Source organism: Nycticebus coucang, chromosome X, assembly GCF_027406575.1.
Source record: "Nycticebus coucang isolate mNycCou1 chromosome X, mNycCou1.pri, whole genome shotgun sequence".
NCBI classification, from domain to species: Eukaryota; Metazoa; Chordata; class Mammalia; order Primates; family Lorisidae; genus Nycticebus; species Nycticebus coucang.
In genome coordinates this window covers 163963647-163990155 of record NC_069804.1, presented here as the reverse complement: position 1 = coordinate 163990155, position 26509 = coordinate 163963647, and the positions used below count along the sequence as shown (strand labels likewise).

General features: G+C 45.3%; 2 pseudogenes; one reads left to right on the top strand and one right to left on the bottom strand.

Annotated features, from left to right (window-relative positions):
• Window positions 1-26509, top strand: part of LOC128577232 (Krueppel-like factor 4) — an 873632-nt pseudogene that overhangs the window by 279790 nt on the left and 567333 nt on the right.
• The window catches only part of LOC128577233 (Krueppel-like factor 4), a 793492-nt pseudogene that overhangs the window by 280928 nt on the left and 486055 nt on the right, over window positions 1-26509 (bottom strand).

Sequence of the window (26509 nt, the reverse complement as noted above, 5' to 3'; positions counted from 1 at the left end):
AGGAGATGAGTGTTGCCCTCTGCCTACCACCTGTCCCCTCACACAAGACAAGGTTGCTATTACCTGTCTTGCTAACTCTGGACAGTTAGTTCCAATTCCACACTAGTCACGTTATAGGCTCCCATGCTGACCAGTTCTGGACAGTCTCCCCACAGGTCCTAGAGGAGATGGTGACTGTACACACCTGGAAGGATATGGGGTGGCAGCCCAGCACCAATGGGGACACACATAGAAGTTTATATGATAGGTGGCTGGGACACAGGTCTTACTACCCTTATTTTCAGAAGAGCTTCTGAAAGTACCTGGTGTGGGCTGAGCGCACAATTACGCAGCCCGTGCCAGGTCGGCCAAATGAGTGAAAGACGATGTGAAGCAGAGAAGGCATGAACGGTGCCACAAGACCAGACGGCAGTGCTGTACAGAGGGCCCTCTGCCCCTTTCACAGGTCATCCGGAGGAGGTCAACAGGAGGAGCCTGTTTCAGACAATTCCCGTCCTGCCCAGACTCTCCCTTGGCCACAGTCCTCTTCACTAGCGTGATTTCTTCCCATGGAAGAGCATGTGGAAACAGGAGTTAACACTACATTCAAAAGAAAACCGTACATTAAATACACAATTGTGCTTCAAACATAAAACTGTGTGACATGACCTGCAAATGTAATTCGCTCCCAGATAACTGAAGGCACTCAATTTGATCATGAATATCTTTATTTATAAATGGCAAATTACACACAATTGTCAAAGCAAATGTATGCAAAAGATTGGAGACAAGATTGTTTTGAGCAATGTGATATTGGGCACTTCATTCATTTGGAAAATCAAATGCCAAGCAACGTGCAGTGTGACAGGTGACCCGTAATTCTGGGCATTCACTGCAGTAAAACAAGCACTGGGTCAGTCGCTGGCTGCGGTTTTACAATAAAAATGCCACCAGACTTCCCTCAGTCGGGTACATCTCTGAAATAACATACACGAAAACTAAAAGCTCCACCAATGCAAAGATAGTAAAATAATTTGATGGTAAAATAAAGTAAGAGTTCAGGCTAGGGGGTAAGTTGAAACCGAAACTGCTGTAAAGCAGGAGGCGCAAAGCCAATTACAACATGATATATCTTAGGCGTACATTGAAAGTAACGAAAAATGTTTTTACTCGAACCGATGAAAAGGGCCAGGACCACATGTAATTGAACAAAATGATACCAAACACTCAATTCTCCTAAAGTAAAAGCCCTCTCTGTGTAACAGCGGTCAACGACGGGGAGTATGCACTGTCAGAAAATGCCAGGAACGCAGCGGACTTACTAAGTTCTGCAGGGACCAAGCACCTTTCCCTACCAGGGGTCCTCAAACTTTTTCAACAGGGGAGCAGCTCACTGTCCCTCAGACCGTTGGAGGGCCGGACTATAGTTAAAAAAAAACAAACAAACAAAAACTATAAACAAATTCCTATGCACACTGCACATACCTTATTTTGAAGTAAAAAAAACAAAACCGGAACAAATACAATCACACCGCCTCATGTGGCCTGCGGGCTGCAGTTTGAGGACCCCTGCTTGAAACGTTCGCTTTAAAGTTTATTGATGCATCCACCAACAGAGGGTACAAAAAAGTAAACAAATGGAGTACATTTAAGGAGGCAGAGTAACATCATAGTGGGGACGTAATCACAAGAATATTATTAATTATGTCAAAGAAGAAATTATAATTGAAAACAAAAGGCGCTCAATCCAATGCTAATTTCCTCTCTCTGAACACAAAACCTTTCAATAGCACCTGACGACGAGCCCTGGGACCAAAACTCCACTGAATGCAACGAGGATGAACACGTAAAATTAAATGCTAATCTGAGTCCTATCCTGGCTGAAGAAAAAGAGTGGCTGACCGGCAGCCATCGTGATTGAAAACGTGAAGTGCCCAGCCAGACCGTTTGCTTCAGAGCACGCACACTGGAAACACCTTGATTAGAAAAATATTTTTGCAACAAAGCCAAATCAAAATTATGCACACTCAAAGGACTGTGAAGTCATAAAAAAACAAAACAAAACAAAACAAAACATGATTCTGTAAAGGAAAATAAGTAATACTATCCCTGGGGGCTTCATTCCCCTCAGGGTCTTAAAGGTACAAGCTCTTGCCAAACTGCTGTTTTCCATCCTCTGAAAGGCTATGCACCACCACCCCCTGTAGCTGAATACTGTGATATTATATTACACTACATTATATAAAAACACAAAACAGAGTTCAAGGAGCAAAACAAGGCGATGCCTGTTAGTTGGTGAACAAGCTTGAAGTCCACTGCCTTACTTCACGTACAAATGATCTGAAAACTTTTTTTCTTCTAGGGGTGACATATAAGGAAGATTCTGAGCTTTAACTAATGGGATTATATTAAAAATATGTTAAATTAAACATAAAACTACTCTCAAAGGCAGCTAACTGCCGGGGGGTGGGGGGCTGTCACGGGCCACAATGGGTCACGAGGGGCGGAACCGTCCTCCTTTTCCCTCTAAAGGAAGAGAAATCTAAAAAGAAAACCGACAAATGTGGCAAACTATAAAGATTAAACAATGAAGCGGTGACAGTATTTACCAAACGACAGAAAAAATAACAGCAAAATCAGATCCCAGGCGGTCAGCGTTCACTGGGAAGGAGTGGAGCGTCACCGGCTCACCAATTTCACCAGCCACTTCCTCATTTTTTAATTCAATACATCACAAACGGTTAGATTAAGAAAAAGGAATCCAAGATCAACACTTAAAAGACCAAAATCGCAACACTCATCCCGTTGCTCCATCAAGCACAGAACTGGGCCGGACGTGTCTAGGGAGCTTCTCTGTCCTCGCCGACCCGTTAGCACACCAGACACAGCTGCTAAGGATGTCACATACCATGTACCAACTTGCATCAAAATCAGGACACAAACCAAGAACTGAGATATAAAACAAAGTAAACTTACGGTTTTCGGGTCGCGGAAGCGGGAAGGCGCCATATTCCAGTATTGTCCAGGGAAACGGTACACAAAAGCCGCCCTGCACAGTTTAGATTTGAACCTTCCACTTCGCCACGAGGTAAGGTTTCGCGGCTTCCAGTGTGAGGCCCCGCCTACAAGTGACGCCAGAATAGGCGTAGAAATGATGGGCGGGGAACCACTTTGCCGCTCCAGCTTTGCAAGTGGAAACACTGTTACTAGGTAAAGTATCGGCAAAGTAACTCCTCTCTGATTTCGTCCCTCAGATAACTATGCCCATTATCTGGACGCCACGATCTATTCCTCAAGACTTTGCACTTACTATAGGCCACGTGTCCTGTCCTTTCTGCTTTTGGTAACCCGGCTCACCCAGTGTGACCAGGCTCAGGTCAATTGCCCTCCCCTCCAGGAAGCCTTTCTTGCTTTGCTTCTCAACCCCACCGTCAGAAGGGGGTTGTTCTCTGCTTTTAAGGGGATTCGGAGTGTCCATCAACTCTCGCAGAACAACGGGTGGGCTTGGCCATGTTGGAGAAGAGTGAATATAGTAGGTGGCGCAAGGTGAGTGGGGAGCAGCAGTCCAGAGAAGACAATCTTGGGGGGATTAAACGGGTATGGAGATACTTCCAGCATTCACGACCTTTTGTAAAAAATGTCAGATCTGTCATTTAGCAGCCTGTGTAGAACAAAGGTAAATTGGAAATCACAAGGTAAAAAAGAGGCCACTTAGGTCCACACATGTTGTGAGAGACAAGGTGGGTTCTAATGAATGGTAATTTTCTTAAAATTGAAGTGAATGAGACCTGAGAAACATACTAGAATGTGACATGGCACGAGGTGACTGGGCAGTGGCTGCTATGGGAAGTGGGAGAGGATAACATGTCAGGGGCTACTGCGAGTGTGCCCGTGCTGTCGCCTGATGGAGCGGTCATCCCACCAATTGAGGAAGGAGATCAAAGGGAAGAATAGTTTAGGGGAGGAGAGGAAAAAGTAAGGGTCCACGCTACAAGGTGTTTGAGGGACTGACGAAAGATTGCAAAAGAAGATGACCAGCGGGTGAGTGGAAAAGCAATGTGGACTTGAGAAACACCTACAGCTGAAGATCTGAAGTGCTGCTTTGTTTGTTTGTTTATTTTTGTCTGTTTAATGCTGTTTTTTTGTGGATTGAAAGGATCTCACCATTTTTGAACAAATGTTAATGTGAGAGGGAGTTGATAAAGGGGAGGAGAATTCCTGAAGACACTAAATGGGCTAAGTGTTGAGCCAGCTGGAACCTTACAGGAGAGTGTGCTGACGAGCCAGGAGCCAGGAAGAAAGAATCAGGGGGAGAAAAGATGAGACCCAGCAGAGCCTGTGCGCACAGGTATCTGCAATGCTACGATTTCTACAGCATCCTAGTGCTAGTGCAGTCACCTCTCTGGCTCTCACATGTGTTCCTCCTACACCTAAAGGCACTGCTGTGCATTTACCTGAGAGCTCAGAGATGCATTTCCTACCTGTTGGTCAGAAAAGTCCCCAGGATCAGTCAAATGACATGCCAGGATGATTCATGATGTCCCATGAGGTGTGTCCCAAGTTAAAGACCTCTGATCCCCTGACCTCACCCAGACCCTTCCTTTGGACCCATGTGGCTTCCTCCTCCTCCTGACATCCTGAGTCTTCTTAGGGCTGTCTGGCTCCTTGCCTCCACGTGGTCGTGAGAACCCACCCCGGCTTCCTCTCCTCCCCTGCGTCATTGCCTGTCCTGACAGCTGCTCTGATGGATGGACTCCTAGGGAAGACCGATCCATGACGGGACATGGTGCCATCCCTACACTTCCTGCAGTTTGGAATGAGTGAGATGCTCAGGGTAAAGGTGCCCTAAAGTTTTCCATGGAGAGTCCAATCTTCTGGCAGTGCATGTCAGACAAAATTCGTTACAATTTTAGAAGGTTTTCACAGGTGTAGTCAAATTGTGTAGCAGACACTGGTGGCAAATTTAAATAGCCTTCAAAACCCGAGAGGATGTCCATTTACTTATGGCCTTCTCAAAACAAGGTTTTAAGAATATACTTTGTTTTTTTTTTTTTTTTTAATTTGGCCGGGGCTGGGTTTGAACCCGCCACCTCCGGCATATGGGACCGGCGCCCTACCCGCTGAGCCACAGGCACTGCCCTATACTTTGTTTTTAATGTTGGCAAAATAAGCATGAATTTTGAATTTCATACTGTCTGAAAATAAAGAGATGACGTTCACCAATGTATTTCTTTTTGGCCTAGTTCTCTTGCTGAACGTTGTCCTTGCAGTGTCTTCACCAGTTCTTCACATTCATTTTTGGGATACTTGCAAGTCTACCTCTAACACATTTCTCTCGCTCTTTCCCTCTCAGGGGAGTATAGAAAGGGCTGTTTCTCTGCATTCATTCCACTGTTACGTTTCTCACATTCACTGTAAATTATACCAGGAAAAATACTGCTTTAACATATTTCAACAGCAGGTAGTTGAATAACGTGGAACTCAAAACGTTCTTTAATATTCAGTGGTCATCTGCAACTTTTGTTTGTGGATTCCTGTTCAGGACTCTGGGACAGTTGGTCAGCACCATGGATGTGCCTGGGGAGCCTCGAATCAATGGCAAGTATGTGAAACGCAGGCAGCATCATGGAGGATGGTGCCATGAACCTGAAATTTCTCTAAGTTTGCCAAGAGTCAGCATTGTACTTCACCCTCCTTCCTCTCAGGACGAGGGGCCCAGCCTCCTAGAAACCAAAGGCTGGCACACGGCACACGGAAACACCAGGTCTTCTCTCAGCCCCGAGCTGAATAATTCAGGTCCATTCCTCCAGGACGAGGGACAGGCACTGATGGTTGACCCAAATCATCTGCTTGAATCCGTAGAGAATTCAGACTGCTCATTAGACACCAGAAACCCATAGTTCTCATGGACCACCTCTCTGGCTAGAGACCAGGCCGAGACTGTAGCAGGTGAGCACCTGTGTTCCTGGGACAGACAGACACCGAGGTCTGTACAGGGACACACAGAAAGGAGGGGAGAGAGGCAGGATACTAGGGAGAACAGCTCAGCCAGCCAGCTCCACACGATCGGCTGTATCCTCCTCCCGCCACAGTCCTCCCCTTTCCTGTAGGGACATTGAATAACTACAAAGCCAAAGCTGCCCAAGGGGGATACAAGTTATCTAAACCTTCTCTGGGGCTGGAGCTCCTGAACCTCACAACTTACTAAAACTGCTGATTGATGAAGTTCTCAGACAAGGCTCACCTGAGCAAACGATATATTATTGCAGTTAACTCGATATTGTACACATTGAGCAGAGTACTGACATTTCTAAGCAACAGAGATGCCAAGAAGCATCTACCCCTTTCAGTGTGATCCATTAGAAGAAAGTTTGTGGGATACAATAAAAAATGTCTAAGACTCAGCTCAGCACCAGTAGCTCAGTGGCTAAAGCATCAGCCACATACACCTGAGCTGGTGGGTTCAAACCCATCCCGGGCCTACCAAACAAGGACAACTACAACCAAAAAAGAAAAAAAAATAGCTGGGCGCTGTGGTGGGCGCCTATATTTCCAGCTACTTGGGAGGCTCAGGCAAGAGCATCGCTTCAGCCCAGGAGTTTCAGATTGCTGTGAGCTGTGAAGCCACGGCAGTCTACCAAGGGTGACATAGTGAGACTCAGTCTCAAAAAAAAAAAAAAAATGTCTAAGCCTCAAGGGACCAAGGATTGAGGGAGGCAGGAGTGGGAATTATGTTCCTGCTCACTGTGTACAGTTTGGGGCCTCATGCATTCTGAACTGTGTCCTGCAGAACCTTCCTGGTCACTCTACTTCTCCTCACCCTTAGCATGAGCAGGATGAGACTTTGTCCTCAACACAATATCCACGTGTGGATTCATGCTCTTCATGAAGGGGTCAAAAGGATCACTTCATATAGGGAGGTATGAGATGGCCTACTCCCTTTCTTTCTTTGGTCATGGGAGAACTTCCTCTTGGCCTGGAAACCACAATCCCTGCCACCAACCCCCTCCCCTCAATGATCAGGAATATACACATCATATTTTTAATTACAGCCAATATGATTTCAGTCATTGTGAATGAGAAAACACGCACATTTCAGAGTTTCTGTAACAGAGACATTTTATTGAAACAACCCAAGGATCTTACAAAATGCAAGACCAAATCAGAAAACCCATTTTGTAGGCAAATAATTGAGAATTCTGTAGAGTCACATAACAGGTGGTCTGTTAAATACATTCTCTAGAGCTATACATGTCTTTAAGGAGAGAGAGCAACCAGTCATGGCGTCTGAGTGAGACAGTAATAAAGAAAATAACAATTGACACCTCCCCATTCAAAGAAAGAAACAGATCTAGCCCTTCCCTTTCCATACACCATTTCCCTTAGAAAAGTGGTAACTATTAAATTGTTGTGCTCCTTTGAAATGTATGTTAAAATTCTGAAAGCCAAATACACCTCTTTCCAATCTTACCGTGAGGAATGGACAAGGACCTGGCAGTAAAAGGCTTGTGCTGCATGTGACTGGGAATAGAGGAGACACCTTATGCAGCTGAAACCAGAGCCTGATCAGAGCCCTTCTACAAAAGATAGAGGGAAATGTACATCACAGGCTGTGCCCAGAGATCCTGACAAAGTGACAGGAGAAAACCCTGAATGTGAAGCGGTTGAGAAAACACTGTATCAGGGCGGTTACAAGCAAGTCAGCATAAGCAACTGCAGCTCCGGCCCAAACTCTGTCACATTACAGTACTATGGGACTGTAATAGACAGTGAATGGCCACCTACGTCCGTGCCATTTTCCACAGTTCTAGGGCCTTGCAGAGAGGAGGGTGACATAGCAAATACTTCACCAACAGATAAACCCACAATTGATTTGGAGAAAGGACAATAAGATCCTGTCCCTACCATAAATGGAACAACTTTGCAAAGGCCCACGTTTCCCCATATCACGTCCACATTGTTTTCTTCTGTCCCCAGCTATGCTCATAAAAATGTACTGTGAGGGAAGGAAAAGGGGCACAGGGGGACAATTCCTTGAACTCTAATACCCATGACAACCTCCCCAAATCCCTGTGTCCTCCATGGCCTCTGCATTCTCCTTATACTCAGGACACTCCTCACGTTCCTTCTAGAACCCTTAGGTAACCTGAATTAGGGACACCACTGAGCTCTCCCCACCTCACACTGCAGCTCTACCTTGACCTTCAAGAGAGTTGGTGGCTGTAGCACTACACATGGGGCATGAGTCCCTCACTGTGCTGTCTGCCACACTCTCTCTTGAGAGTACAGGCAATGTCCTATTAAGACTATGTACACAGGCCTCTAAAAGAGCAAAATGACACAACTTACACCATAAAGCAGCAATGGTTTCCAGCACACAAATAGGAAATGTGACCCCCCCACATTCCACAGGAATGTGCCCCTATATCATGAGGAACTGGATAGGTTAAACTGCCAGCCTGGATACCTGGTCCACAAAGTTTCTGAACCCCCAGCCTCATGGGCTAGCACACAAGAGGACCTGAGCATCACCAGCTTCACGTACAGGTCAATGACATGGTCCATGTGTCTTTTCCTTCCCAGCGAGGTGCAGAGTATCATCAGTGGAAGAGTGCACGAGAGACATGCTTGGCCAAATGCCACCTAGATTCCAATTCCCCACACCCAGAGTGCCACAATTCCTGTGGCGCCATTGCTGTGAACAGTGGAAAACACTGAGCACAGAAGCCTCACCATAGGCCGTCACCCGTTTCTATCCTCAACCCATAGTTCCCATCTCCCTAGATGCTGGCACTCCTGCACTTTCCATACCAAACCAGAAACTTCCTGAACCCCAGGCAGATACATCACAACACAAGAGGACCTAAGCATCATCTGTTTCACATCCTGCTCAGTGGCAGGATCCACGGGACTTTTCCTTCCCAGCTAGGTGCAGAACATGATCAACGGAAGAGTGCAGGACAGACGTGCTTGGACAAATGCCACCCACATTCCAATACCCGGCACCCACAGTGCTCATGATGCTGCCGTATCATCCCTGTACAGGGTGTAAACTACTCAGCTCAGAAGCCCGACAATGGGCCGCCACCCGTTTCTGCCCGGGACCTAAAATCACCTTCCCCAGATGCTGCCACTGCTATACCTTGCTCCCTGTAGGACCTTCCACAAGGCTGTTGAGCCATTGAAATGGGGAGAAAGAAGCCCCTGAGGAGGAACTTCCAAGGACACACCAGGAACACCAGTTCACTTTAATAAATGTCCACTGGTGAACACAGCTCACTATGAATATGAAACGCTGAGTGGTCAGCTCACCAAATAGAAAATGTTCCCATAAGCAATCGAAGGTGCCTTTCAGAGCACTGCCTGAGATCACTCCACTCAGCTACCATATAAGATGTGAAGGGCGATTTTCCCCAAAGCCATTTATCATAGGCTAAGGCAGTGCAGAGAATGAGCCAAAAACTTCAAAGCCCTCACAGACACCAAAATCCAGAGTTTCCATCACATTGCATCATCTTTGCCAAGGGGCACACTTGGCTATTTCACACTCAACAATATACTTTGTTGCAGTGCCAAGCACAGTAAAGGAGGCAGGACCTACACCCTCCGACACATAACACCTGTCAAAACATGGTCACCAGAGTCTCTCAAACTCAGTATTTGTTAGCAGTTCTCCCTGGAGCCACTAACCCCAGCCCTTTCCCACCTCAGTCTATAAGCCTCCGATGGAGCAACCACGTGCAATGTCATCCCATCTTTCCTGATACAAAAGCCTCTTCCACCTTCTGGAGCCACTAAGCCTATAATTCTTGTCATGGAAGAACAGATCATCAAATTACCTGGGGATCCAGCCTTGAAATCTGTTATTTCAAGATGTTTTGTCCTATCATTTTAGGACCATTATCATCAGCAGTTATTTCTACTACTACAGAAGCCTCCTGTATATTCTCTGGATGTAAACATTGTCCAGAAAATGGAAAGAAGATGGAAGGCGGGGTAACTGGTCCTTTTTCAAGCACCAGAAACTTCCTTAAAAAGCCTTTTCACAGGCCTGGTGTGGTGACTAACACCAGCAATCTCAGAACTCTGAGAGGCTGAGGCAGGCGGACTGCTAGAGCTCAGGTGTTTCAGACCAGCCTGAGCAGGAGAAGGAGCCACTGTCCACTAAAAATACAAAAACTAGCAGGGTGTTGTGACAGGTGGGTGAGGTCCCAGCTACCAGGGAGGATGAGGGAACAGAGTCGCTAGAATCCAAGTGTTTCAGGTTGACATGAGCTATGATGCCAGGACACTCTATCTTGAGGCAAGAACATGAGACTTTGTCTCAAAAACAAAAATCATGGCTTCTCACAGTTTGTGAATAATACCCACAGAATTCAAGGCCAGTGGAACCTGGATCTGAGTTCCTTCTGATGCTGTCCTGGCTCTGCCACTACGGCAATGTAAGTACATGTTCTGTAATCATTAGTGTGCTCTGTGAGATGGAGATGAAAAGAATACTATTTACCTAGCGTCATTTTTAGAGGATGAGGTAAGATCCCAATGAAGAGAACTGGTCACAGTTCTCGGTTCTAGTAAACTTAGCACCAGTGATCGCTGGGATTGATTTCTTTCAGCATCATCACCACCACCATCAGCATCATTATCCCTACCATCAGCATCATTGCCAGTAGGCGAAGGGACTTCACAAAATGACCATTGCTGTCTAAGTTACATGACTGGATGCACATCACAGGGAACGCGTATCACAGAGGAGGCACGCGGTTACATTTTTATCCATGGCAAATGTGATACCTGGGCCTAGGCCTTATGTTCAAGTATAAACCTAAAAGAAAGGAGTTGGCATGTAAGGTGGGAGATACAGGCCTTCAATGCTCCAGGGAAAAAATGTGCCTCTCTCCTACCTATAAAATAACAAAGGGTATCAAAGCCTTTTTTTCAAATTTCTCAGGGGGAACCCTCACCTTCCCTTGATAAAGAGCAATGACAAGAATCCTAATTTAAGACATGAGTACTGCCATGGGAAAGCCTCCTGGGACATGATGCCAAATGGTCACAGAGTATATAAGACTAGCTACAGAGATTATCACTGACCTAATATCATTATGTTGTCCTGAAATCTCGGAGTGTCCATCACTATATAGTAACTCCATAATTTGAAGTTATTCTACAACCAACTGGGCAGATTCATCTCTAGGTATATTATCCCATTTCAAATAGTAACAGATAGTAATGAAATCAATAGTCTGTCTCTACTCATGTAACACAATATTTTAACTCCAATGCCATGCCTTGATGTGGTCATGATAATCCACGGTCTTCAGACCACTTACATAAGAGGCATGAGAAAGCTCTTTAAGGCAAATTGGAGTGTGACATGGAATGCCGTGTACCAAGTATCTGCAGCACATTACCATTCCCACTGGTGCGTACCCACTCACTGACTACATGCCACAAGAGATTAAGTGACAAGGCTGGCTTTGGAATGATCTCCTGGGAAAGATCCAAGAAAGCAAATGTCCTATATAAAACCAGAGGAGGTTCACCTTCTCTTCCATTGAGGGCCTGGATCCTTGAGACTACCACCAATTATTGAGACGTCTGTTGGCACCCTCTACCTTTGGGATCCTTCCTAAATGTCATTATCCAGTGCAATTATCCACCAAAGTATGCCTTTCTGATTTCCCCCACAGCCCCTCATCTAAAACAAATGAAAACCAAGGAGATCCAAGATGACCATGACATCACAGAAAAAGGGGCACCAAATGTAACAATGCCTGAGGAACAGGGAGAAAGCATCAGAGTTACCTTTCACCAGTGCTTGTGAAGAAGAAATAACCCATCCTTGGCCATCATCATAACATCTGGTAAACAAACTTGGGTTTGCATAATGTTTCTCCATGTATGTCATGACTCAGCTTTCCTTTGGGTGGGAAATAAAAATGACTGCCATCTTCCAAGGCTTTAAAAGTAATTGAACCACTACAGGGATAAATCTGAAAGGTATGGACAACAATGTGCTGGATGAAAGGGAGACACTTTAGGGTCCAGTCCCAAGATGTGTGGAATTAGGCCTAAGGTGTGTGAACTTGATACCACCTTCTTCATGACATTTGTGCTCATAGGAAAGCATAGGATCAGAGAGACGTGCTGAGACTAAAAGTTAGAAGTATATAGGAGAGCAAGTTAAAATAGTGCGTATTACTACTTAGCATGTGACTTCCCCTTTTCACATTGTCAAATGTCTTGACCTGAATTTCAATGAATAAATCACCACAGAGATAAGAAATCTCTTTACACAGTCAAACAAAGGCAGAGATCTTTCTGGCACTGCCAGTTAGAAGCTGACCCCAGTCTGCACAGCTGACAAATAGTAGAGGTGTGATCAATGCCTGGGAATAAGCCCTGTCATCCTCCATGAATGGTGTTCGAGGTAGTTAGAGGAGAACTGGATCAGGAGAAGAAAAAGCCTTGGGTCCTGGGCTGGCTCTTCCTTCACAGCATGGTTAAGAGGTGTGGTTTCCAAGGAGATACCCCAGTACCCTTGAGGAAGCTTTCTGTCCCTGGAAAACAAAACAAACATTTAAATAATATTGCCAAGTCTATGGAGGGTGGCTGATGATCACACTTGATTTCCACTACATGCATCATGTCACAGTATAATTCCCATTGTGCAAATGAGAAAGACAAGACTCAACTATGACAGTGAGAAAGGGCCATGGGACCCAGATAGTGGACACTGTGAAAGATATGGGCTGTGTGGTCCCACCAATATCTGCAAAGGAAAGAAGAGGCCAACACTGCATGACAGGGTGAACGTTTTCAGCACTGACTTACGCATTAACCACATTGTCAATCTGTGCCTCCAAGACTCCGAGTAAACCAAGCTCTCCGTTCCATGGTAGAGGGAGACTGGTAGACCACCAGTGTCAACCAGCCACTTTGTTTGAGGGTCACACATTTCCCCTTGTGATAGATACACATGGCTGTCTGTACATCATCTGTGACCAGTGTTCTTGCATCACAAATGAAAAGGCCTCTGAACAACATCTCACAATCCCCGCGTTCCTGGAGTGGATTTTGGACCACACATTCCCGTTCTTCCTCATGTTGCTTGTTACTGCAAAAGTTTCCATTTAGGGTAAAAGATCAAAATCTTGAAGGTCTAATGGGAAAATCAGGGTTTGTTTTTTTTTTTTTTTTTTTTTTTTAATGGTAACATTCAAATACATTCAATTTGTCTGACCCTGGGCATCCCCAGTGGACAGCGGAACACTACCGGTGCCTGGGAAAGATTTCAGGGGAGTCTGTATCACCAATTTAATTAGCAATGGCCATGGATAGACATTAACATTCCCAGTAGTTCTGAGCTTAGAGACTGGAAAGAGGTTTCCACACCTTCCTAAATGATGGTACAGCTGACAGGAGATGGGTGCTGCCCTCTGCCCACCGCCTGTCACCTCACTCGAGATAAAGTTGGTCTGACCTGACCTGCTACTCTGGACAGTTAGCTCCAGTTCCACAGCAGTCACATTACAGGGTCACATGTTGACCAGTCCTGGACTTTCCCTCCACAGGTCCTAAAGTAGACGGTGAGTGTACAGACCTGCAAGGAGACGAGGTGGCAGCCTAGCACCAATGGGAGCACACACACGGAAACTTATACGGTAGGTGGCTGGGACACAGGTCTTACTACCCTTATTTTCAGAAGAGCTTCTGAAAGTACCTGGTGTGGACTGAGCGCACAATTACGCAGCCCGTGCCAGGTCGGCCAAATGAGTGAAAGACGATGTGAAGCAGAGAAGGCATGAACGGTGCCACAAGACCAGACGGCAGTGCTGTACGGAGGGCCCGCTGCCCCTTTCACAGGGACCCACAGGTCATCCCGGAGCAGGTCAATAGCAGGAGCCTGTTTCAGACAATTCCCGTCCTGCCCAGACTCTGCTGTTACCACAACCCTCTTCACTTCCGTGCATAGACAACTTTAAAGTGGTTTTTTCCCGTGGAGGAACACGTGGAAACGGTGAGAAACCCTACACTGAAAGGAAAATAGCACTTTAAATACACCGTTATGCTTCAATGATGAAATCAGCCCACATGTCCGGCAAATGTCCTTCACTCCCAGATAAGTGAATGCACTGAATTTCACCGTGAATATCTTTATTTATAAATCGCAAATTTCTCACAATTTTCAAACCAAATGTATGCAAATCACTGGAGACAGGAGTGGACTGAATAACATGAGATTGTGCAGGTAGTTCTTTTGGAAAATGAAATGCCAAGCAATGTTCAGGGTGACAGGTGACCAGTACTTCTGGGTATTCACTGCCAGCAAACAAGCACTGGGTCAGTCACTGGCTGCTGTTTTACAAGGAAAATGCCACCAGACTTTCTTCAGGGGATACAGCTACAAAATGACCTGTAAGAAAGTAAAACCTTCACCAATACAGTGATAGCAACATAATTTGAAGGTAAGATAAAGTGAGAGTTCAGGGAAGCCAGCAATGTGAGGTCAGAAGTGCCGTAAAGCCAATGAAAACATGACACATCTTATGTGTACATTGAAAATAACAAAAAATGCTTTTATGCAAACTGATGCAAATGGCCAGGAACACGTGGAATTGAACACAATGACACCAAACACTGAATTCTACTGTAAAGAAAAACCCCTCCCTGTGTAAGGGCGGCCAAGGACAGTGAGTATTCACGGTTTGAAAATACCAGGAATGCAGCCCACTGAGTAAGTTCTGGGGGGACCAATCACCCTTTCCCAAAATGCTTGCTTTAAAGTTCATTTTTTTAATCTACTCACAGAGAATGTAAAAAGGTAAATGATTGAAGTACATTTATGGAGCCAAATTAACACTTGAATATTCGTTATTATGTCACAGAAGAAATTATAATAGAAAACAAAAGGCTCTCATTCAGACGTTAATTTCCTCTCTCTGAAAACAAAACCTTTCTCTGATGATGAACCTTGGGACCAAAACTCCATTGACTGCATCCAGGATGAACATGTCAAATTAAATGCCAATCTGGATCCTATCTTGGCTGAACAAAAGAGCAGCCCACTGGCAGCCCCCGTGATTTAAAATGTCAAGTGTTCAGCCACATCATTTGCTTCAGAATAGGCACACCGCAAACACCTTAAATTCAAAAATAGATTTACAACAATGCCAAATAAGAATTCAACACATTTGAAATATTGCAAATTCAGAATTAAAACCAAACCATTGTACTGGTCAGAAAAGTAAGCAATACTATCCTGGGGGCTTCATTCCCCTCAGGGTCTCAAAGGTACAGGCTCTTGCTAAACCGTTGTTTTCCATCTCCTGAAAACCCAAACACCGCCATACACTTTAGCTGACTCCCATGAGATTACATTTGTATTATATTTTATAAAAGCACAAGACAGAGATGAAGGACCATAAGGAGGTGATTCCCGGTGGTTACTGCACACGCTAGAAGTCCAATGCCTTACTTCACGGACAAAGATCTAATTTGTTTTTTGTTTTGAAGGTGACATGTGAGGAACATTGGTTCTGAGCATTAACTAAAGGAATTATATTAAACATAAGGTAAAAAACATGAAACTACCCTAAAAAAGCAGCTAACTGCCCGGGTGTCATATCCCCACCCCCAATGGATCTATCAGGGAATAACTGTTATCCTTTACCCCTCTAAAGGAATAGAAATTTAAAAAGAAAATGGACAGGGCGGTGCCTGTGGCTCAAAAAGATCTATGTACAAAAACAAAAAACAAAAAAAAAAAAAAAAGAAAGACAGGAAGGAAGAAAATGTACAAACAGGGAGAAGCAAAAAGATTAAACAAGCGGTGACAATATCTACCAATGACAGAAAAAATAGTGGCAAAATATGGTGTCAACAGTCACTGTGAAGGGCTGGACCATTACCAGCTCACCAATCCCATCAGTCATTTCCTCATTTTTCCATCCAATACAACAGAAAACATTAGAGTAAGAATAAAGGGTTGGGGGGTCCAAGATCAACGTATCCACACACACAACTGTAAGACGCTTCACGTTGTTCGATCAACCACAATCCTGGGCCAGACGTGACTAGGGAGCGTCCCTGTCCTCACCGACCCATTAGCTCACTGGACAGATTTGTTGAAGGTGTCACAACACACCATGTTCTTACTGTACCATAGTCTATGAAAATCAGAAGATAAACCACAAATTGAGAATTAAAACCAAGTAAATTTATGGTTTTGGGGTCACAGAATTGGGGAGGAGCCATATTCCCATATTGCCCTGGAAAACTATCCACGGAAGACAGACCACACAGTCCAGATTTCAACTGCCCACCTGGTCACGTGGGAAGGTTTCCCTGGCATCCAGAGTGAGGCGCCGCCCACAAGCCACGTCATAAGAGGCTCTGAAATGATTGACATGTAACCAGTCCTGCCATTGCAGGTTTACAAGTGGGAGCTCCGCCCTTATGTAAAGTGTCATAAGTAACTCCTGTCTCATATAACTGTGCCCATCCCTGGATGAGCAGATGTATTCCTCAAGCCTTTACATACTACACCTGTGTCCTGTTATTTCTAATTTTGGAAATCTTGCTCCCTTAGTCTGACCAGGCCCCGCTCTATTGCCCTGTCCTCCAGGAAGCCTTCCATACTTTACTTCTCGTCCCTCCTAGTTAGAAGGAAATTATTCTTTGGTTTGCACTGTGGGTGTAGCCCCTAAGAATGGCACTCTAAGTTAAAACCAATCCATCTATATAAACAATTATTTTGAGGGGGAAGGTGAAGTGGCCTGTGTAAATATGGAACAGTTCATCATCTTGCCCTACCCAGCCTGAAATCTCACAGCTAACACCATCTGGGAAAGATGGACTCTCAGTCCTCCAAATATAATTCTGGAAATCACAGCATATTCAAAATGATTACACTTACTTACAAACTATGGTTGAAGAAGCTAAGAGACTAGGCAAAGGTAGCCGGATTGTTGTGAAGTGCCAAGTACGTGGGTATAACATCCAGCCCTCTGACTCTTGTGCCTTAGCTTCCTAAACCCTACTTTGGTACTGTCTAGATGCCGGAGGGGGAAGAATGAAGAGATATTCATCAAGGTGCACAGAACTACAATGACAAAGTCGGGATTACGTTAGGAGATTTGCAGGACAAAAGACAAATATGTCAGGTGAAGGATATGTTAATTAGCTTGATCTAATCCTTCCACAATGTGTACATGTATCAAATCACATTTAACCTCAGAAATATATACAATCGTTGTGTCGATTTTCTAAAAAGACATAGCCAGAGTCCTGATGGGTCACTAAGACCCCCCAAAAATTGGCTGCTCCTTTACATTCTCAGAGAATGCTTGCTAGTGAGATGTTTACAATGTGGGGTTTGGGGACAACACCCTGACAAAGATGCAGATGGACTAGGGCATTGTTCCATGCTTTGTCCAGCATCACTGAATGGATGGATCTGGGAACTTAAGCAGCATGGCAGGGGAGGGGGGAGAGAGAAGGAAGAACGAGGCTGTTGGTGTGAATACCACACCCCGGAATTGCCAATTCATACTCATACCACACGTGTTCCCGAGGTTTTTTTCTCTGACTAGACTCTGCAGCTGGAAACATGGCTGGACCCTCTTAATGCCTGGCCACTGCCCAGGTCGTGTCTATGTGTCAGTTCACCTATGTCTCACAATCTATGTTCATAGGTCAATCTGGTCCCATCCACAGTCCTTTTCCTATTCATGGCCTGTCTTGATCATCTATTATTTCCTGTCCAACAGCTCTGCTTGCTAGCACTTGTTTATCCTTCAGGGTTGTTCTGTTTCTCAGTTACCTCATCAGTAAGAAGACCGCACACTCTCACTCTGTTAAGACCGAAATAAGAAATTATCCTACACTAGGTAATTGAGAAAGACAGAAATTTATTGCTCACACTTTCAGCATCTGGGAAGTTAAAGACCATGGCAAGGGCAGCTTCATGGTCTAAAGCAGCACTTCTCAACCTGTGGGTCGTGACGCACAGGAACTGTATTAAAAAGGGTCACGGCACTTTACTAAGAAGACTATGTTCCAGCTCCATCCATGTAAACATGAAAGAGGTAAAGTCTCCATCTTTCTTTAAGGGTACACAGCTATGGTTTAATAAAAAAAAAAAAAGGGTCACGGCATTAGGAAGGTCAAGAACCACTGGTCTACAGGGTCTGTTCCTCATAGATGGTGCCCTCTGTGTGTCCTCAATAGCAGAGGTTCAGCAAGCTCTCTCAAGTCTCCCTGGAGAGCACATGAATCTCTTCAATGAGACTGGAGTCCTTATGCCCTGAATAACTCCCTAAGGCCACACATCACAACTCTATCACATTCAGAAATAAGTTCTGACACATACATTGTGAGGAAACAGACATATAGACCATACCATTTTTCCTCAGACCCCCAATTCATGTCCTGTCATGTGCAAAAAAGTTCATTTTAAACTGGATAGAGTTGGAACACACTCTCCTTAGTAAAGTATCACAAGAATGGACAAGCGAGAATCCAATGTACTCACGTCTAACATGAAGCCAGTAGAAGATCTAATACTTACCCACAGAAGAGAAACACTCAGATCAATCCAAGGAGGAGACAGGGGAAGGAGGGGAAGGGAGAGAGGAGGAGGAAGAGTCGTGGTGAGTTACAGTCCCTTGCACACCTCTCGAGAGCGGGACACAAGTGTAACAGGGACGTTACCTGAGAAATGCAAACAGTATAACCTAATTGTTTGTAACCTCAATGAACCCGAGCCAATAAATAAAAATGAAAACAATAAAAAATACAAAATAAATTTACAAAAATAAAGAAAGAAAGAAAGAAATTCCATATCAGTAGTCTCCTAATTCTTTTTTTTTATTTTTAATTTTTATTATAGAGACAGAGTTTCACTTTATCGCCCTCGGTAGAGTGCCGTGCCCTCACACAGCTCACAGCAACCTCCAACTCCTGGGCCTAGGCGATTCTCCTGCCTCAGCCTCCCGAGTAGCTAGGAGTACAGGCGCCCGCCACAACGCCCGGCTATTTTTTTGTTGCAGTTTGGCCGGGTTTGAACCGCCACCCTTGGTATATGGGGCCGGCACCCTGCTCACTGAGCCGCCCTGTAGTCTCCTAATTCTTATCCATGCCAGCAAAACCCCAACAGTCTAAAGTCTAGAGTCTCATCTCATCAGATGTGGGAGCAGCCATAGGTTTGGTTCATTCTGAGGCCCACCCACCTTCAGCTGTGAGCCTGTGGATTCAAGCCAGCCAGTTACAGGCTTCCAATATACAGTAGTGGGGAAGGCACAGCACTCACATTTCCATTTCAAAAGGGAGGAGTATGAAAGAAAACAAGGGGAATAGGTTCTCAGCAAATCCAAAAACCCAATGGAACAAAGATGAATTCTTTGGTTCTGTTCCCAAATACTCTTCCATGACTTGAAGCCTTATCTTCCAGAACACTGCGTTCGGTGTGGAGACTCTAAGGAGCGGCCCTCTGGCCATGGCTTTGCTGAGTGCAGCCCATCCCACACCTTATGTCTATGGCCCTAAATGCTAGTGCAAAATGCGGGTGACCCTCCAGGTCTGTGGTCTCGGGGCAGCCCTGCTAACACAGCTCTAGTGGACACTGTCAGAGGCTCTCTGCCATAAGCCTGCCACATGGCACTTGTCTGCCTGGGCTGTAAGAGTTTCTGGAGATTATTTAAAATGTAAGTGGAGGTAGCCGTGTCCTCACAGCTTGTGCACTCTGTGCATCCCTGGGAGATGGCACTGTATGTATGTCACCATGCTTCACTGCTTCCACAGGGGCAGCAGGACCTTGACGTTGGGCTTCCTTGAGCCCCAGCTGGGGCTGGCAAGGAACAGCCCTGCACAGAACGCAGGTTGCAGAGCCTTGAAATCAGGCACTCAGCAAGGCCCTGGCATTCTGGCCCAGTAAAGAGCAGGGGATCCCTAAGGATGTCTGTGGGGCCTTCTAGATCATCTTCCATTGTCTTCTTAAAGACCATCTGGCTTCCGTCTGACCCTGCAAATCTCCTTATCAGTCACTTGGCCACACTCCTGGTGTTCTCTCCTGAGCATGTTTTCTTCATTCTTTACAAAGAGGCAAGACTGAGAATTGTCTACCTCTGTAGCTCTTCATATCCTTTGACTGTGAACTCTGTCTTTAGCTCATTCTCTCTTCTTGTATTTTTCCAGAAGCAGTCAACAGAAGACATTCCACACCATCAACAGCTTTCGCAGAAAATTCTTCTGCCAAATATCCTACTTTATCACTCAGAAACTGTACTTTCCACAAAGCACTAAAACAAAAACCAAGAATGCCAACAAGTTTTTGCCACTGTTTACCAACCATCACCTTTCTTCTAGTTTGAATTACATGTCCCATATTTGGGTCTGACAGCTTATGACAATGGCCTTTCCTACCCACCTTTCTACTAACCTGTGAATAAAGTCCACTGGAATAATGTCAAGGATGACTGAGCCTTCCTCAAAAGGTCTCCTCCTCTTCTCAGCTCTCACAGGAACCACCTTTAAGGTCTATTAGTGCCAACACACTTCTAAACTCTTTTAGCCTCTACCCATCACCCAATTTCAAAGCCACTTCCACATGCTTACATGCTTAAGGATTTGTTGCAGTAATACCCACTTCATGGTATCCATTGCTGTCCTTCACCCTTAAGGCTGGTAGAAAAAAAGACGTCATGCTGGGTAATTTATTATCAACAGACATCGTTCATTGCTCACAGTTCTGGAAGTTGAATGATGCTAGGTGCCAGTGATTTTCCTGTCATGCAAAAGCCTGATTCTCATTGATGTCAGCTCCTACGTGTCCTCACATTGTGTAAGGTGACAGAAGCCTCTCTCAAGCCTCTTACATAAAGCCACTAGTCCCAATCATGAGGGCAGATTCCTCATGACCTATTCACTTACCAAAGTCCTCCCCTCTAAATAAATTCACAGTGGAGACTAACATCCAAAATACACATCAGGGGGATCCCCACCTCCTACAGCACATTGTGCCCCTTGATGATTTTTTGTACCTCACCTTAGGCACTTTCTTCTGTCCTAATATCTCCACGCTAAGCAGCACGTTCAGTCTTACACTAGGGGCTCATGTGCGCATCTCATCTCCTACGGATACCACATTTTCCCACTGGGCAGGGTTATGGTTTGAACATTTGTCTCCTCCAAAGCTCATGTTCAAATTTAATCCCCAAAGTAGCAATATGGACCAGCAGAACCTTTAAGGGCTGATTGGATCATGGGGCTCTGCTCTCCTGAATGGGTCAACCCTTTCACAGATTAATGTGCTCTTATGAAAGGGGAGTTACAGCTTCATGTAAAGAAAAAGAGAGACCGCACTGGCACGTAGCATGCATAGTCCCCTCCATGTGCTGTGCTCTCTGTCACTGTAGGAACCTACATGGAGTCCCGACCAGCAAAAGGCCTCTCTGCATACATGGCCTCTTAATCTTGACTTCTCAGCCTCCAGAAATGTGAGAATTAAATTTCATCCCTTGATAAATTGCCCAGAGTCTTGGGCCTCTAATAAGCAACAGAAAAGAGACTAATACTGGCAGCTACCTAGCCTACTCCTTTCTGATATAGTTTAGCTGAGTACACAGCACTATAGGTATGCTGACTCCAAAAACAGAGAAGCGGCTGCTGACACGGTAGCTTCCTCTGGGAGCTCTCTAGAAATATCTCCACTGAGGAATTCACTAGGATGGTCGGCCCACTCACTGGTGTTCCCAGATCAGGAAGAAAGTGGGTGTGCTGTTGTAGCATGCCTGCAGGTCCTGTGCCCAGGCTTTGAGAAGAAGACGTGCGAGGCTGAAATGTGTCTTCCATGGAGTTGACGGAGTAAAGAAGACAAAGGGAGGTGCTTTATAGGATCAGGCGTGTGGATCAACTCGGCCTCTCGGGGAACAATGACCGGGCTGGCCATGTTGCAGAAGGGTGAATGATGTCGGTGGCACAAGGTGAGTGGGGAGCCACAGTGCAGAGAAGAAAATCTGGGGTAACTCAGTGCAAATGGAGATATTTTCGGAATTCGTGGCCTTGTGTATAAAATCTATTATGCATTTCAGATCTGTCATGGAGGAGTCTGTGCAGAACAACTGTAAAAGGAGAATCACAGGGTAAAAGAAGATGCCATGTAGTTCCATACAGGGTGTGAGAGCCCAGGTGGGTCCCAATGAATGCTACTGTGCTTAAGATCGCTATGAAGGAAATACAGGGAAGCGCATTAGCACGTGACATGGTACCAGGTGAACGGGGCAGTGGCTGCTATGGATAGTGGCAGAGGACAAAATGTCAGGGGTTACTGCCAGTGTGTGGGTGAACATTCGGGAAGCTAGGATTTTGGGAACAGAGTTCGATAATTCATAAAGGTTCAAGAAATCTGTCTCAAGTAACACACCTCTGATCCCCTGCCCTCACCCAGAGCCTTCCCTCAGACCCAGGGCTTCCTCCCCTCCTCCTTACATCTCTGGTCACTTTAAGGCTGTCCGGCTCCTTGCCTTCCCGTGGTCCTCAGAACCCACCCGGCTTCTCCTCCTCCCCTGTGTCCGAGTCTGTCATGCCAGCTGCTCTGATGGATGGGCTCCCAGGGAAGGCAGATCCATGATGGGACGAGGTGCCATCCCTGCACTTCCTGCACTGCGGAATGAAGGAGACGCTCAGTGGAAGGTGCCCTACAGTTTTCCATGTAGACTCCAATCTTCTGGCCGTTGATCTTCTCAGACAAAATGTGTTACACTTTTACAAGGTTTTGAGAGGTGTAGTCAAATTGTGTATCACACACAATAGCCTTGAGGAGGTCCATTTCCTCATGATCTTTTCAAAACAAGGTCTTAAGACTGTTCTTCAAATGTAATGTTTGCCAAATAAGCATTAATGCTGTAATTCATATTTCCATGAACATAAAGAGATGCCATTCATTAATTTATTTCTGTGGGGCCTAGTTCTTTTGCTCAAAGTTGTCAGTGCAGTTTATTCATCAGCAGTTTTTCACATTCCTTTATAAGATATTTGCAAGTCTACCGCTAACATATTTTTCCCACTCCTTAACTCCCATGGACAGTATGGAAAAGGCTGTTTCTCTCCAGTCCACTATTAGGTTTCTCAAGTTCGCTGTAAATTGTAGCAGGAAAAATACTGCTTTAATACCTTTCAGAGGCAGGGATTGAATAACTTGGAATGAAAATGTTATTTAATACTAGTGGTCATCTGCAACTTTTGCTTATTGATTACCTGTTCAAGACTTGTGACAGTTGGTCAGCAGCAAGAATGGGCCTGGGGACCCTCAAAATATATGGCAAGTATGTGAAATACAGGCAGTCTCACGGAGGATGGTGGCATTAACCTAAGGTTCGTGTAACTTTGGCAAGCGTCAGAACTCTGCTTAACACTCCTTCCCCTCGAGGCAAGTGGCCCATCCTCCTCGAATGAAAAGGCTGGCACATGGTACACAGCATGATCAAGTCCTCTCCTCTCACACTTGGGCTGAATAGTCCATCCCCTGGGATATGGGACAGGCACTGATGGTTGACCCTCAGCTGTAACACTAATGGCTGTTCATGGAAGAATCAAATGATCTGTTTGAATCCGTAGAGATACTGAGACCACTCACTAGATGCCAGAAACCCACAGCTCTCATGGACCACCTCTCTGGTTAGAGACCAGGCCCAGACTGGCCCAGCTGAGCACCCCTGTCCTGGGACAGATAGACATATAGATATGTACAGGGACATAGAGAAAGAAGGGCAGAGAGGCAGGATACTTGGGAGAATGGCGGAGCCCAGGCAGCTACACAGAATCAGCCCTATCCACTCCTTCTGCCCTGAGGATACATCTGCCCTGGACACTTCCCAGTCCCAGAAAGCCATCCCCTGACCTGCGCTTGCACTTGCTGTGTACTTGGGGCCTAACCAGAAACCCTCCTGCAGGGCCTAGAGGATTAAAGAGAAATGTCCTGAGATTTTCACTCCCAAATGCTTGTCACGGAGGGGGCTACATGTCCCTGGGGTGGGGGTGAGAGCTCCAAAACTGTGGAGAAAGGATCACTGAAGGGGGGGGTGTCCTTAGTGACCCTTCCTTCCTATTGGCTGCCACCCATGCATTAGCAGGATTCTACCTTCAGGCCACATTTAAAACAAGGGAGAAATGGAAGGGGAGAAGGGGTGTCAAGACATGTGTGGTGAGGCCTGTTTTGGGGATTGGCATAGCAGAGTCTCACCCTCCACTGGCACGAAGCAGCTCTATATGTACACAGGTATCATCTGCATATGATCGCTGTATGGAAAGTACCCAGCAATGTACATGTCTATTTTTCATACTACATGGCTGGATATGTTCTGAGCAGCCCATTCTATACCCAAGCCTACTGCCGCTAAGTGCCCTGGTGTCCGGTGACTGACATAAGTTCTCCCTAATCTTCATATTTACTGGCCAGGCCTGGATATGCAGGAGGAACATACAGTCTGGCACATGAAGCCCTCAAGAAATGGAAGTCATTACCCACACGTCTCAAGACTTCTCACTTCCAAAATCCCTTCTTCTGGAAAACACACAACCTACCCATTCATACTTGCTAATCCTGAGTTGAAAATTTACATGAGAATTCCCACACCTCCCTTTCCTCAAATCCTACCATGTGTCTCTGTCTTTTCACCTTGGTGAGAACATGCAGAATTGGATGGGAGTAGCTCACAGCCTGATGGGCAACTCACTCCCTAGCAGAAGCCCATCACAGCAGGGATGAAAATGAAGTGCCAGCTGCTACAGGCCATCTGGAGAGGAAGAGTTTTGAATTCTCAGGCGGGACAGGAGACTTTTCAGATTGGGCCTATTGGGACCTGCTAACAACAATGGAATTGCTGACACCTGTGGCCCCAGATCTCTAGGACAACCCAGGGACAGACTCAGGCCCAGCCATTCAGTGTGGCACATCTACAGGCAGGACAGACTGCCACAGTCTTCTCCTTTCCTGTCAGGGACATTGAATAACTACAAGGCCAAAGTTGCCTAAGGTGGATAAAACTTGTCTGAAACTTCCCTGGGGATGGACGTCCTGAACCTCACAACTTAGTAAAACTGCTCATTGATGAAGTGCTTAGACACGGCTCGGCTGAGCAAAGGATATATGATTGCAGTTAACTGGAAATTTCACACATTCGGAAGCGTATGGAAATTTTTTTTAATTTTAATTTTTCAAATAAATTTAATTAAAATGAAAAGTGTATATTTAAGGGATATGATGTGATGATTTTTCTTTTTTTTTTTTTTTTTTACGACAGAGTCTCAGTTTTCTGCCCTCGGCAGAGTGCCATGGTGTCACAGCTCACAGCAACCTCCAGCTGTTGGGCTTGGGTGATTCTTGGGTTACTTCAACCTCCCAAGTAGCTGGGACTACAGGTGCCTGCCACAATGCCTGGCTATTTTTTCGTTGCAGTTTGGCCAGGGCCAGGTTTGAACCCACCACCCTTGGTATATGGAGCCGGGGCCCTACTCACTGAGCCACAGGCACTGCCCCCAATGTGCTGATTTGACATACAATGTGGAATGCTTAAATCAAACTGATTAACATAGCCATTATCTTACTTACTTGTTTTTGTGGTAAGACATTTAAATTTACACTTAGTTATTTTGAAATATAGCCTTGCAAGATACACATTCGATGGTATCCCACCAAATGCCCTCCCTCCTCCTGCTTTTATCTCCTCCTCACCCCTCTACCTTGGGAGACTATATTTATATTTTATCATTGTATGAGTCTATATGTGTTTATATATATATATATTTTTTTTTAAGTAGTTTGGAATACATTGGGTAGTTGTTTCCCATTATGAGATAGTTCACTGAGAAGAATGTGCTCCAACTCCATCCTGGTATACATAAAAGATGTAATGTCTGTAAAGTCGCCATCATATTTTATGGCTTGAAGAGTAGTCCATGGTATACATATATCACAACTTGTCAATGAATAGGTGGATTCCTGGGCATTTGGGTAAACATCATCCAGATAAATATAAAAGATGTAAAGTCTCCATCATATTTTATGGCTGAAGAGTACTCCACAGTATACATATACCACAATTAGTCAATCCATTCGTGGGTTCCTGTGCATGTGGGTTGCCTCCATGATTCAGCAAATATGAATGAGCTGCAATACGCACTCTGGTCAACAGAAGACGCCAAGAAGCATCTGCCCCTTTCAGTGTGGTCAATTCAAAGAAAGGTTCTGTGATACAATAAAAGATGCCTAAGATTTGGGAGACCAAGGATTTAGTCTGGCAGGAGTGGGAATAAAGTAAATGCTCACTGTTTACAGTTTTGGGCCTCATGACTTACTTGTGAACTGTGTCCTGCAGATCCTCACTGGTCACTCTAACTCTGCCTCACCCTTAGCATGATGAGCATGGGAATCTGTCTTCAACACAGTATCCACATATGGATTCATTCTCTTCATGAAGGGCCAAAAGGATCACTTCATATAGGGAGGTATGAGATCGCTTACTCCCTT